Genomic DNA, 14,980 nt, shown 5'->3' with positions numbered 1-14,980 from the left:
TTCTATGGTTCTCAGGTAGTAGACAGCTTTTTATCTCTCAGTTCTCTCTCCCTCTCTGGCTCCTCCTCTGATTTTCAGCATCAGTACATTATCTAGGATGTGAGGATATGTGCATCTACCTAACCAGAAATCAGCTCTGAACTCCCATCTACTGCTTATCTCCGAACAAGACATATTTCAAAGCCCTGGTCACATGATGTAATTGAGTTGACATTCCACAGAACAGACAGGTACTTAGCATTTTCTCTTTGCATAGGAACAGTAGAAGCAATGAAGAATATATATTAAAACAGATGTGGAGCAGCTGCATACCCACAACTTCTCTCAGACCTCAGAGTCTAAATAGAATCACTCCAAATTCAGTAGATCTAGGAAATACATGCTTTGAATATGTTGAGTTTCCTGCAGCTGCTTCCTTGAAGTGGTCAAAGGAATGAGGACAATACAGTCAGTTTCCACTCAGTGTTCTACTCATGTTTTTGATGGGGCTAGTCTTTTGGTGGTGATGCAGAAATTCTGACCTGGGACTTGTTGCTCTGATACTTGGAGTGTGAAACTCAGGAAACAGTGTAAAGTAGGACTTGTGAAGGTCAGTGCTTTTCTTGGTCTTAGTTGTTTTGTTCTTGGCAGGAAGCTTTGACAGATTCTAGCCTTAGATAGTAGGGTTAATGAGCTTATCAGCCATCTCCAGCATACACATGGCACAGAAATTCCACTCTGAAGTCCTTCTGACCTTAAATGTGTACCCCATTGTCACAACTAGGCTGTCATTAGTCTCTCTCCCCAGGCCAAAGTTCTAAAATTTATCTCAGCAGATTGTGGAAGTCAGGTGAAAATTTGGGGCAGCAGGAAGAGAGTAGCAGCTAGTTAGAGGGCTGCTATACAAAGACAAAAACTAAAAAGTCTCTAAAGTGACTCATGTTCTACTTTCTTGGGTCTCTTCTTAACTTGAATTGAAAAACACTCCATACTTCAACGAATATGGGTTTGCATTGATATGTGTATTCACTTCATTTAATAATTCAGAATGCAATTCATCTGTGCATTGTTCTGTTTGACATTTCAGGGTAAAAGTAGGTGCAAAGGGTAGAAATTGAAAAAAAAGTTCATATTTGGACTTTGTATTTAATTTGTATATACTTGCATGTTTACATGTTGTCTCCCCTGATACCATGTTAGCCTTTTCTTTTCAGGAAGGAATTATTGTCTTTCTTTCTTTGCATCCCCAGGGTCAGCATACCTTCTGACACAGCAAAGAACTTAATGAATGAGGGCTGATTCACGGATTCTTGTCCTTGTTCTTCTGTTAACACTTTGTAGAAGATCTCGCCAATGTACTGGAAGTCTTCGTCTTAGTCTTTTTACATTTCTTGGTTACTAACATAGCATGCAGGCTGTTCACTTCTCACTCTTACTCCATGACCAACCTTCCACCTTTTCCCATCATTTTTTGGTACAAGGGAGGACCAGCACAGGGTCCTACCAACCAAATGTGAGCCAGGCAGGACTTGTAGATGAGGAGCCAGTACCTGCAGTCTATCCTTACTCTCCTTGGAAAGATGATATTCCCCAAAATGAGATCTTGGTTATCATAATTGGACTCCCATGAGTCTATTATCTCTTCTTTCTTATTCCCTGCTCCAGCTAGAGAACTCTAGGCTTATCTGCACTGTCCATGGTACTTAAATCCCCCTTTCTGTGGGCATTCTTGTTTTTATCTTTTTAGCAGGGCAATGCCTTTCCAATTTCTCTATAACTATTAGGAGGTGACAGGGCACAGTGGATTTAGTCAATCTCCTTCCACTCCAGTTGTATTCCTTTCTAATTTATCATATTACTCCCTTGGAATTTGAAAGACATGTCTCCCTATGCCACTGGGCAGTATTTCTCCCATACCACTCAGAGTTCCTGGATGATCAGATACCAGACAACTGTATTAGGCCATCCTAATACCTGAACAATCTTATCCTTCTTTCCACTTTCTTTGTTGCCAAACATGCCCCCTCCCAAAATTGTCTGCACTCAGTCCCTCAGCTTCCTCAATATGAAGTAACTTCAGTTCTTTGCAATCTGGCTTCTGATCTCACTGCTACATAAAATTGTTCTTTCAAATTGTTTCAATAATCTCTTAATTGCTATACCTTATGGCCTTTTCTCAGACTCCATCTCCTTTAGACTTTCAATGACATTCACTGTCACCAAGAACACTCTTCCGAATGTTTTTTCTTCCCTGGTAGTTCATGGTTCCCTCCTGGTTCCTCGATTTGCTTGATTTCTTTTCTCATTTCCTTTGAAGGTTCTTTGTCTTTCTCCTGCCTCCAGTGTGGGTGTCTCTCATGGCTCTGCATTATGTCCTTTTCTCTTTTTACTTCGTCTCTCCACTCCTTAGGGTATAATTCTCACCTCTGCATGGTAGACTTACATGCAGGGGGTATCCCAAAAGATGTGGTGAAATTTTAAGACTTTTCGGACCCCTTGTCCATATATGTATGTATATTTATGAATATGTGTGCATACCTATATCTCCTTCTGTAAAGCCTTCCTTGCTTCCAGTGGAAAATGTTTTTCTCTCTTCAAATTTTCTTGTCAATTTATTTGGATCTTTTCTTTATCACACTCTACCTTGTACCATATTTATTGGTATAGTTGTTATATCCTTCCTAGTTCCTAGCATACACCTTATATATAGTAGGTGCCTGATACATATTTGTTGAGTTTATTTTAATTAGACCACAATGCTGGCTTACTTGATGATCTTGGAAAAGTTGTTAGATCTTGAAAATAACACTTACATGATATTTTATATTTTGCAAAGCATTTTCCTTAAATAATACTCAAGCATAGGTTGCAGAAGCATTGTTCCCATTTTATAAATAAAAAAACTGAAGGTCAAAAAGATTGAATTACTTGCCTCAGGTCAAAACTCTAGTTATAGTCAGAGCAATGACTAGAATCCACTAGACTCTTGAACAGAGTAAAGTTCTTAATCTTTTTGTGTCATAGACCCTTTTGGCAGTCTGGTCAATCCTAGAGACCCTTCCTCAGAATAATGGTTTTAAATAGATAAAGTCAGATGCATAGGTTTGCAAAAGAAACCAATTATACTGAAATCTAGTTATCAAGATATTTTTAAAATAAGTTCACTGACCCCAGGTTAAGAACTCCTGTTCTAAAGCCTCTTGCAAAGTCCAATGATCCTTTCACAATACCATGTTGCTTCTCTGTGGCTATTTCCCTGTTCAAAAAATGAGTCTAATATGTGACATTTGCTTCACTGGAATGCCAGGGAGGATTTTCCAGCTCCAAAGAACTTGCATGAAAATATTTGGAATCATTATTACTAGAACTGTTGGTCCAGTGTTATTTATTAGAATAAATTAAAACACTCAGCAAACACTTATTAAGCACCTACTGCTCTTCAAGAGCTTAAGCATAAACTAGTATTCCTGTCAAAGCACACAAGTATGAAGATTCAATTTTGTCCTTCTACTGTTTTTCCTCTCAAGTTTCACAAAGGCTTTAAAAGTACGTGGATAAGCCCATAAGGGGAAAGAAATAATATTTTTCTAATATCTTGTATTATAATAAATAGAGAATAAACTGTAAAATTTCAGTTGCAGGATATGTTTATGGCCATTATCAAGCTGTGTTCTCATGCCCTTCTAGTGGATTGAATTATTATCCAATGAAAAAGAAACTGGGGCACTTAAGGAGAAAATGAGAGTGACCCACAGCTTGTGACAAAGATGGGACTCATGGACACTGACTCTTGAGGCCCTTGTAAAGGCTTCAAATTTGGTACAACCCATTAAATACTATGTTGCTAATAATCTGGGCATCTAGATTTTAAATCTTCCATGTCACCCATTCAATAAGAGAAAGAACCAATTCTTTCCATTTAATAGATGAATAACCCAAGATAATGATCAACATTACAACTCATATGTCTGACCTCTCAGCCAGCTGACATTTCCCTGAGACCCCTTTATCTAGGTCAACTGTATGAAGAAAAAACAAAAAGGTCTGAATGATGATGGTCCAAGAGCAGTAAGGCAACATTTGGGAAGCTGACTACTACAGTACCAGCTGTACTCACAGGTGATGATTCATCCTCCAAAAGGGTTACACTCTGGGCCAACACATTCTCTTGTTTGTCTAACAATGGGACATGTGTGACACCAGAATTCTTTTGTGTATTGTCTATTCCAAGAGTTTCCAGTAGAAGCTAAAACAGCAATAAGGGCTCAGATGTTAGTTACTTTATTAACTAGATGTCTTGGGTCAGATGTCAAGAGTCTTGTCAAAACAGTGCCAGGAGGTCAGGGGTTAAGCTAGTTGGCAACCACTGAAAAGAATGCTTACCACTCCTCTCTTCTGGTTCTCCTCCTACATATCTAATCACTCTTTCTCAGTCTTTTTTGCTGGCTCATCAGCAAAGCTGGTACATCACTCCTGTGAGTCTTCCCCAAGATTCTTTGCTAGGCCCTCTTCTATACTCTCTTTATACCAGGGGTTCTCTGTAGCACTCTAGTAAAGTCTATGGACCCCTTCTCAGAATAATGTTTCAAAATATTTGAAGGAAATGCTAAATTTCATTTTAGAATTTAGTGAAAGTAAAGGTGTAATCTTTTCCATCCGTGTTCATGGACCTCCAGAAATCTGGACCCCAGATAAAGAATCTCTGCTCTGTATCTGCTCTTGATAAACTCATCACCTCCAATGAGTTTAATTATCATCTCTATGCTGATGACTCACAGAATTCTATATTTAGCCAAAGTATCTCCCCTGAGCCGAAATTCACATCACCAAATGCTTATTGGACATTTCAAACTGGATATCCCAGAGACATAGTAAACTCAACATTTGCAAAACAGAACTCATTATCTCTTCCCTCAAATGCTTCTACCTTCCAAACTTCTCTATTTCTGTTGAAAGAATCACCATTCTTCCAGTTTCCCAGGTTCATAACCTTGGCATTATCCTGGATTCTCCACCCTCTCTCCCACAACATCGAATCAATTGCCAAATCTTGCCTTTCATACTCCCACTATATGTCTTGTACCCAACCTCTTCTCTCTACTCATGTAGCCACCATGTCAGTTTAGACCCTCATCACCCCTCATGTAGATTATTGCAATGGCACCCTCTCTTGTCTCATTGCCTCAAATCTCTCCCTACACAGAGTATCCTGCACACTGCTATCTTAAGCACAGACCTGATTATTTCAGCCCCCTTACTCAATAAACTCCAGTGGCTCCCTCTCATTTCTAGGATAAAATAGACACTCCTCTATTTACCTTTTTAGTGCTCTTTTCCACCTGGCCCCAACCTATCTTTCCAGCCTCATTTTGGACATAACTTTGCTTATGGCATTCCAGAATTCAGCCAAATGGGTGGTCTTTCTGTTACTCATCTCTAATATCTCATCTTCCTTCTCTGTGCTTTTGTACTGGCCATCTGCCATGCATGGAATGCATTCTATCCTCATCTCTACCTGACAGTATCCCTCTTTTCCTTCAAGATGCATCTCAAGAATTACTTTCTATATGACCCTTTCTTGCTCTTTGCAACTGCTAATGCCTGCCTTTCCCAACTACCTTGTACTTCACTATTTTGCATGTATTTGTATTTATTTTCTTTAAATTTATTCTGAATATACTTATATATGTACAAATTGTCTCAAGTAGATAAAATATAAGCTATTTGAGAGTAAGAATTGTTTCATTCATTGTATTTGTATCCTTAGCACCTAGCACAATGCTACTACATCGTAGATGCTTAATAAATACTTGTTAATTGATTTGGTGGGATCCAATACAGAACCATTAATTCTAATCACCTGTGGTGTGTGTGAAGCCCTCAAAGGAACCAAGTTTGGCTAGTTGTTGGGGATACAGGAGGCATGTATGTGTGTGTGTGTGTATGTGTGTGTGTATACACACATACACACACACACGAGTGCACAAGAGAAAGACAGGGGTCGCTGAATCTTCAAATAAAAGGACAGGAAGATGGCCAAATTTCAGAGTTTTAGTTGACACAGCACTTTAGTGATACTGAGAGGAAACAGTGAAGTCAAGGATGAGAAATAAAAGGAAAGATCATGACTGAAAGCAGCCTAGGTTAAGATCACTGAAAAAGCAGGGGTTAGTCACCATGAAGACAAATTGTCCCATTACAAAGTCGACCAATTGATGAGGCATGCTTCTATGTCCATCTCAACATCTTAAAGGAATTGCAGATCTGACTTGGAATGTTATCAGAGGGGAAATTGAAGGAATCTGTTGACTGTCTTAGAAAATCACTATCTCCTATATTAGAAGTGACCTCCAAAGCTGTAACTAATAGCAGTTCTATATTTTTATGTGTTTTTTGTTGTGATTTCACCTTGCTCACTAGCTGTTTTGTTGATTTGTCTTTCTGCTTTCTTCTATATAATCAGTTTGACTAAAGGTTTATCAGTTTCATTAGTCTTTTTTTAAAGAACCAGCTTTTAGTTCTGTTTTGCATTTCAATAGTCTTTTTTGTTTCCAATTTATTATCAGTTCTCCTCTAATTTTCAACATTTCCCCTTTGGTGCTTATTTTGGGTTTATTTATTGAATTTCTAATTTTTAAATATGTATATTCAGTTAACTAACCTTCTCCTTTTCTATTTTGTTAATGTATGTTTTTTGGATACAGTTTTTCCCTGAGGATTGCTTTAGGGACATGCCAGAAATTTTGGTATATTTTATCATTATCCTCACCTTTTACATAACTATTATTTCTCTGATTTGCTCTTTTACCCTCTCATTACTTAGGATTTCATTAAGTCTCCACTTAGGTATCTTTATTTTATTTGTGCTGTCTGAATTGATTACTGTTTTATTGTGCTATGGCTTGTAAAGGATATATTTACTATTTTTGCATTTTTACATTTATTTACCATATCTCTGTGCCTAAATAGAGTCATTTTGGTAAGGTTTTCATGAGATACTGAGAAATATGTATATACATTAGTGATCCTATTTAAAAGATGCCATGTCTTGTCATCCTGATTTCTTTAGTAATTTGATCAATCCTCCATTTTCTCTTTTGTTTATTTTTCTGTTAAATTTTTCCAACTCTGAGAGAGGCACATTAACATTACCTACTATAATTGTGTCTTCTTGTAGTTCAGTTAATTTTTCCTTTATGAAAGTAGATGCTATGATACTTGAACCATATAAGTTTAATATTGAGATTGGTTTGTTGTCTATCATTCCTTTCAGCATAAGGAAATTTTTTTGCTTATCTCTGTATCATGAATTTTTACTTTTGCTTTCTCTGTACCATGATTGCAATTTCTGCTTTACCACCTTGTATTTCTTTTGTTAATATTCTTATGCATATTATGAAGAAGAAAGTTATCCATTACTGAAAGTGTTTAAGAAGAAGTTAGATGGTCACTTGCTGGGAGTGCCATATAAGGAAATTTACACTATAGTTGGGGGTTGGACTAGAGGACCCTTAAGGTCCTATCCAATTCAGATATACTGTGATTCTTTATTTTTTACATGTTTTTGTCCTAACTTCTGTTTATAGGGTTAGGCATAGTCTCTATTCCTTATGGATTTTACTAACATCTTGCTTTTTCTTCTACACTGCCTACTAGTTCAGGGCTCTGCATAGGCAATAGGAAGCCATCTTAAGATCCTAAGGCTGAATATAGTTTATTATGGTAGAATAATCTGGTAGGCTAACTGTCTATTGTTCTTATACCTTTGAAAGTGACTAATAAATTGCAGAACTCATAGTAGACAGTCAGTACATGCTCTTTGACTTGAGAAATCTGCAAAGCATAGACAAAGTCCTGTCATTATTGTTATGGAAAGGGGTTTTTCTATATCCTGGCTAACTAGCAAATAGTTTATTTCTAGTGCATATAAAATTTTAAATCAGGAAAAATTGCCCAGTTGATATAACTTCTGTTCTCCTTCACCTACCCACTACTGCCAAATTGTTCTACCCAAAATGCTGTTTTCATCATGCCATCCTACTACTGAGATGAAATGCAGAATCTAAAATGAATTCTAATTGTATAGAATGTAAACTCCTCAGCCTAGCATTTGAGGTCTGTCAAGTGCTCTCTCACCTTTCCAAATGTATGTCTCACTATCCATGCCTTTCAGTCATCAGCATGCTGCTTTCCCTCCTTTCACATCTTGCTAAGTCTCTCCTTTGTGTCTTTGCTTGCACTCCACTGAGCCTACCTGAAGTGCTCTTCTCTTTATTCTCTGCTAATTAGTCCCTGCCTACCTCTTGCTTCCCCTCACTTACTTTTCCACCTTCCCTAACCCCACTCTACTCTAATCACTCCTATAATCAGCAGTTATGTATATGGGTTTGTTCTTTTTTTCCAGTGAAATCTTGAAGCTCTTCCTTTGTGGCTTATAGTTGTTCTCTTGATAGTTCAGGCTTTTTATTTCCTCATATTTCATTATGAGCTACTGAGGGCAGAGTCTATATCTTGTATTTCTTTTGTTATCTCTGAAAGTGGTGAGTACATAGTAGGCCTTTCATAAGTGTTGAATTAATTTACTAATCCACACAAATTATACATTGTGAGGGATTGTCTGATGTTGGCTGTGCCACGTGGGGGTAGGACAGCAAGGAGGAGGGGCTAGGATGGTATATAAGGGGGGGTAGGGATCGGAGCTCTTTTTCTTGCTCCTGCTCGCTTGCTCCTGCTCTTGCTTTCCTGCTTGGCCTTGCTGTGATGGTCTCTGAGTAAAGTTCGAGTGCTTACACCTCCTGATCAGCTCATCTCTATGTTTATCCGGGTGGGCTCCGAAGACTGGTAGGTGTGACCCTGGCAGCCTGCTCCTGTTAGGAGGAGAGTGCACGGTGTGGCCGGCACAATACATCAGTCCATTCCCCCTAAAGTCACATTACTAACCTAACAATATGGAAAGAAGTGGAAAGAACACTGGGCAGTGAGTCAGATCTGACTTCTTACCCTGGCTCTGTTATTAATAACTAGCTATGCAACTTTGGGAAAGGAAGGACCCAAGGGTAAGGGTGGGGAGAGGAGGGAGGGAACAAATTATTAAGCATTTAAAGTTCCTACTATGTGCCAGAGACTGTGCTGAGTGCTTTTTTTTTTTTTTTTTTTTACAAATATTATCTCATTTGATCCCCAAAACAACCCTGGGAAATAGCTCCTATTATTATTCCTATTTTACAGTTGAGGAAACTGAAGCAGATGACAAGTGATCTGCCCAAGGTCACACAGCTTATTAGTGTCTGAGATTTGATTGGGATTCAGGTCTCCATGACTCCAGACTCAGGTCTCTATCCTGAGGAAAGTGTAGACCCTATCTTCAAAGATCTTACAACATAGTAGGGTTGTGATTATTTTGTATTTTGTAGGATAATCGATTTAAGGTTGGAAAGGACTCAAAGATCATCTAATTCAACCTTCTTACTTTACAGATGAGGAAATTGAAGCTTGGAAAACTTAAGTAATTTGCCCATGGTTATATGGTTGTTGTTGTTGGTCCTTTGTTTTCAAAGAGGACCAATGACATCATAGGGTGATGTCTCGACTTGCTCACGAATTGGATTTAAGTGAGGCAGAGTTGAACAGTCATCAGTCTCCTCCAGAGTCATTGGAGTCCAGTGGCAGGACAAAAGTCAGGATAACTGGCGATGGCCTGGGATGCAGTGGATGACCTTGGTGCCTGATCAAGCTCTAACTGCTCCACATCATCTGCTTCAGCCGCCTTCATGGACATTGGAACAAACTGTTCTCATCCACACATTCTGACCGGGAAAATCTTCCCATACTTGGGGTAGACATCCCCCTAATTCACCAACATTTTTGAGGCCTATTGGTTACCCTCAACCTGATTTAGCCCATGGGCTGAGATGGTTTACTGAGGTATAACTGCTCCACATGATACATGTTCTTGGAGCCAGCGGTGAGAGTTGGGTGAAGGTAGACACCAAAAGTAGATAAGCAGCCCTGAAAAGGGCTTGGCAACAGGGCAGCTAGGTGGCACAGTGGATAGAACTCCAGCCTTGGAGTCAGGAGGACCTTAGTTCAAATATGGCCTCAGACCAAACACTTGACACTTACTAGCTGTGTGACCCTGGGCAAGTCACTTAACCCTGATTGCCTCACCAAAAAAAAAGGAGGGGGGGCAGGGACTTGGCAAGCCCTCACACCAGAGGTGCTAGTCCTTCCTGTTGACCCCACACACCCTACCCATGGCTATGCAGGTTAAGTGGCAAAGGCAGGATACAAACTCAAGTCTTCTTGACTTTAAGTCTAAAACTTTATCCTTGAAGCTATACTAACTTTGAGTTTTTGTAATGCCTTTCTTCCTGAGTTACATAATGATTTTTATTTATTTCAATAGCATGATACCCTGACTTTCAGACTGTTTCATGATGAAGATTAGCTTATTTCTATTAGTATTTATTGTTAAAAAGTGGGAGGAAAGCTTAGGACCTACCAGTTGGCATATCATTGACCAGTATGCAATTGATCAGGGTTAGGCCAATCATGAAGTAGATGACCTTTGTCTTTAAGGACGTCCTACTTTTTTTGCCCTATCCACTCCTCCTCACCATTACCATTAAGATGAACAGTTTCCTGTTAATCTGATTTTTTAAAAGCACACTGAGGATTTCTAGATGGAAATGTCTTAATATTCTTTGTAAAGAAATGTACCTGACAGCTGGGGTTCAGCTTTAGAAGCTATTATTCTTTTTGTGCTTGTTGAATTAATAGCACAGATAATCTGGGGGAATATTTGGCTTTCCTGAAGGATCAGATTTAATCTGGTCAAAATGAGAGAGAGAAGGAAAAAATCCTGTAGGGTAGGAGTTTTGGTGCTCAGCAATAGAAAGCAGTTCCTGACCTTCCCTGAAGTTTTAGTGGTTCTCTAATTTCACAAGGGACTCCTAGCAAAAATACTTCAACCCAAAGGAATAAATTCAGAATGGTGAAATTTCATGGACTGTGGCAGGTAGATAAAAGAAATATCTTTGGGAAAGGGATCTTTCAATGGTGCTCTCTGATTATATCACATAAACAACCACATACTTTGGCCCTCAAACTGGCTGTGTAAATATAGGCAGTGTTCTCAAACTATAGTAAATAATTTCTGTTCCTATTAGTGATTATTCTAGCTGCTATTATATTGTGTTAGAATGCCTCAATTCTAATATTCACACCCCAGTCCCACCAAAATGATGGGCAGTAAGGTCTATGAAATGATTTGTGGTGAGTAGCTATATGTCAAGGATTAAAATTCATCACATTTCCACAACTGTGTCCACAGTTGTCATTGGGTAGAAACAGCAATAGATTCTCAAAAGCCATTAGCAAAGTATAAGCTCTAACTATAGTAAAGGCTGACATGAGCTTTGAAGTATTCAAGTCACTTTACATATATTATCTCATTTGAGCTTCACAATAACCCCATAAAGTAAGTACTAAAGATAATATTATACCCATTTTACAGATGAGGAACCTAAGGATCCAAGAGAAAGTAAGGAAATTGTCCATGGTCACACAGCTAATTTGTATCAGAGGCCAGGTTTGGATTGAGATTTTTTTTTTGGCTCCAAGTCTTTACTACTAGTAAATTCGTTATACCACACTATTACTATACCAAGTGAAAGGCTATAAATACAGGCCCAATGACAACCTCTCCCTCAAGGGTTTTCCCCAGGGAATGATACTTTTGACCATAGTAACCATTTTTTATATGATACTGAAAGGTTTGTGATCTGTACTGGTAGAAGGTGTATTCATACCACAGAAATCATGTATTCTTCAGGAATATGCATTTAGAAACAGAGTACTATGTGAGGTCCAAGGAAGAAAAAAATATTTCCAACTTGAATGATTAGAGGCTTCATGGAGGAAATGGTATTTAAGGTAGCAAAAGGAGATTCCCAAATAATGGGAGCCTTAGTTGGCTCATCAACTATCTTAGTTCTCAGAAGTTTGAGTTGTCAGGTTGAAACCTTGGGGACCTTGTTTCATAGCTTCACAAATTCCCAATCTCTAGTATTTGTAGGATTGGGTGAAGCCCAAACAACCATTGTATTTTGGACCATATGACCTCTCACAATGTCTTCCAACTTGGGTATTCTGGGCTTCTATAAACTAATCAATAAAAACTTATTTAGCATCTACTAACAAAATTAAGAACCTGCCTGCACTCAAGAACCTGGTAGTTTATGGGGTAGGAAAGTTGTCAATATCTTCAGTGATAAGTAAATATGGGATATACATATACCCCACTACTGCCAAAGCTATTTCCAGAGACAGGCAGTAACAACTGGGAGAATATTGAAAGGCCACTTGAAAGGTTGCACTTACATTGAGCTTTGAAGGGATCTAGAATTCCAAGAGAGAGGGTCCAATGTGATGAGAAAGAGTATTCCAGGCACAGAGAAAGGAGATAGGATGTCATCTACAAGCCAGTATTATGAGAGATATATAGGAGCAAGTAGACCAATTTGACTGGAGTATGGAGGGAGCCGAGTAATGCGTGATCAATCTGGAAAGATAGAATGGAGTCAGATTGTGAATGCCAAAGAAATTGGCATTTTATTATAGAGGCCATTGAAGTTTCTTGGGTAATGTGGTGAGCTCTTCACCACAGGAATATCAGTTTGGCATTTGTGGGGAGAATGGATTGGAGAGGTGAAGATACTGAAGACAGAGAAACCAGTGAGAAAGCTCTTGCAATGGTTCAGGCGAGAGGTGAAAGAACCTGAAGGAGGCAGGTGTCTGTGTGAGTAGAGAGAAGGGGAGAGGTAGGAAGAAGTGTCCAGGAGGTAGAATTAACAAGACTTGGCAACTTGTTGACATTGGTGGGTAAGGGAAACTGGGTATAACTTTTAGGTTACAAAACTGGATGACTGGAAGAATGGTAGTTTGCTAGACATAATTAGGGAAGTTGAAAGAAGGGTTGGGTTTAAGAGGAAAGATAATGAGTTGTGTGTTTTCTACAAATAATAACAATTTTATTGAAATAGAGTTATCAAAATACTTTTAAAACAGTGTGATGGACCCCAGAATGTAAAAATTTCTGCTCTCATGCTATGCAAATTATTCCAGATTTTGGAAAGAATGTGTATATTCATTTGCCAAAGCATCATTAATAATGCTTACGGATTGTGGAGGATAAACAAGATGCCAGAAGATCAGTGATGGCCAATTTTCAAGGAAGTTGATAAATGGGGGCCCAATTTGGAAAAATAAAAAAGGGTGGGAGGCAGAGTATATTCCAGTATCTATAGACAAAGGAACTTGACATCAATACAAAGGGCAGTTTCAGAATTCAACAAAGGCACCAAGCTTCAGAGCTCATCAGAGAGCTCTCCCATGTGCTTCTTTCTCGGGGAACTTCATGAAGATCTGGAATCCCAGGAATTGCTTTTCTTCATAGCTCTATCTTTGACTGTCAGTTCTCTTGTGTCCATAACTAGCTCTCTTCTTTGCTGCCAGAAGTCCCACTTCTTGAAGCTCCTTGAATAAAACTTCTCTGTGAGTATATCTGGAGAATGTAAGTTTGCTCCCTGATGGATACAGTGTCTCCTACTGGTCAAATAGCTCCTCTTAAAAGAAATATGGTTCAGGCAGCTAGGTGGCGCGGTGGATAGAGTACCGGCCTGGGATTCATGAGGACCTCAGTTCAAATCCGGCCTCAGACACATAACACTTACTAGCTGTGTGACCCTGGGCAAGTCACTTAACCCCATTGCCTAGCTAAAAAAGGAAAGAAAGAAAAAAAGAAATATGGTTAGTGGAATGAAGAGAGAGAAATCCTCTCTTCCCTACCTAAGAGCAATTCCATTTCATGGATTAGGTTTTTCCTACACTGCTTGCCCCTGGCCTGGACAGTCCAAACAAAGGCATTGCTTCCCCTTTCCCACTTCAAGTTCAATCAGAAAAATAGTTTTTCTTAATGAGTTGCTTTGGACATGTCAAGTTTGATATGGCTATGCAAGCACCCAAGTAATATCCAGCTGGTAGTTGGAAATATCGTCTTAGAGATCTTAAGAGAAAGATGAGGCATAGATATGTAGATCTGGGAGTCATCTGCATAGAGATGATAGTTGAATTCTAGGATTTGCTTGACCACATGAGATGATCAGTAAATACAATTCAGGGTATTCAAGTATTGAGTGGATCTGTTCCAGTGCCTGTAGGCTCAGGTGTAAGTGCAATTTATAAATTACTTATAGTCTCTGAGAATGATAAAAAGCATCTGATAGATACTGATGTCCAAGTTTATTGCAAAATTAGATCATGGGAATAGAGAGGCTTCTACTACCCTCTTCTCATGGGTGTTTTAAGGATCAAGAGATATAACAGATGCAAATTTTTTTGCAATCACTATATAAACTACTGTTATTAATCACAGTGTGGGAAGGATAATGAACAGTGTGGTCTGAATTAAAAATTGCTTAATGTCTCACTTTCAACAATAGTTCATTTTCTTATAGTGCTGTCTTCACAACAACCCTCTGAAGCAGGTCATATAAGGGTTGTTATTTTGGATTCTGCTGCTGAAGAAATTGAAACTCAGGTTAAATGACTTGCTCATGGTCACACAGCTAATATCATAGGTGTTTTTTTATTTAATTTATTTTACTTTTCAGTTCTGAATTCTCTCCCTCCCACTTCCCTCTCCCCCACTCATTGGGAAGTCAAGAAAAATAAAATATGTTACAAATTGTATAGTCAAACAAAATAAATTCCTGCATTAATCATATGGGAAGGAAGGAAGGAAGGATAGAAGAAAGGAAGGAAGGAACAAGCTTGGTTCAGACTTCATGTAAAAGACAGTGAGGAATGATTAAGTTTTTTTGAGTAGCGTAGTAACATGGTCAGATCTGAGTCTTGCAATATTAATATAGCTGTGGTATTTAGGATAGATTAGAGCCTTCCATATAGAAGGTTCTTCCATTGATCAACAAACATTTATTAA

This window comes from Vombatus ursinus, unplaced genomic scaffold, assembly GCF_900497805.2.
Source record: "Vombatus ursinus unplaced genomic scaffold, bare-nosed wombat genome assembly UNPS02014797.1, whole genome shotgun sequence".
Lineage (NCBI taxonomy): Eukaryota > Metazoa > Chordata > Mammalia > Diprotodontia > Vombatidae > Vombatus > Vombatus ursinus.
The sequence above is the reverse complement of the archived record's forward strand: the minus strand, read 5'-3'. Positions refer to the sequence as shown.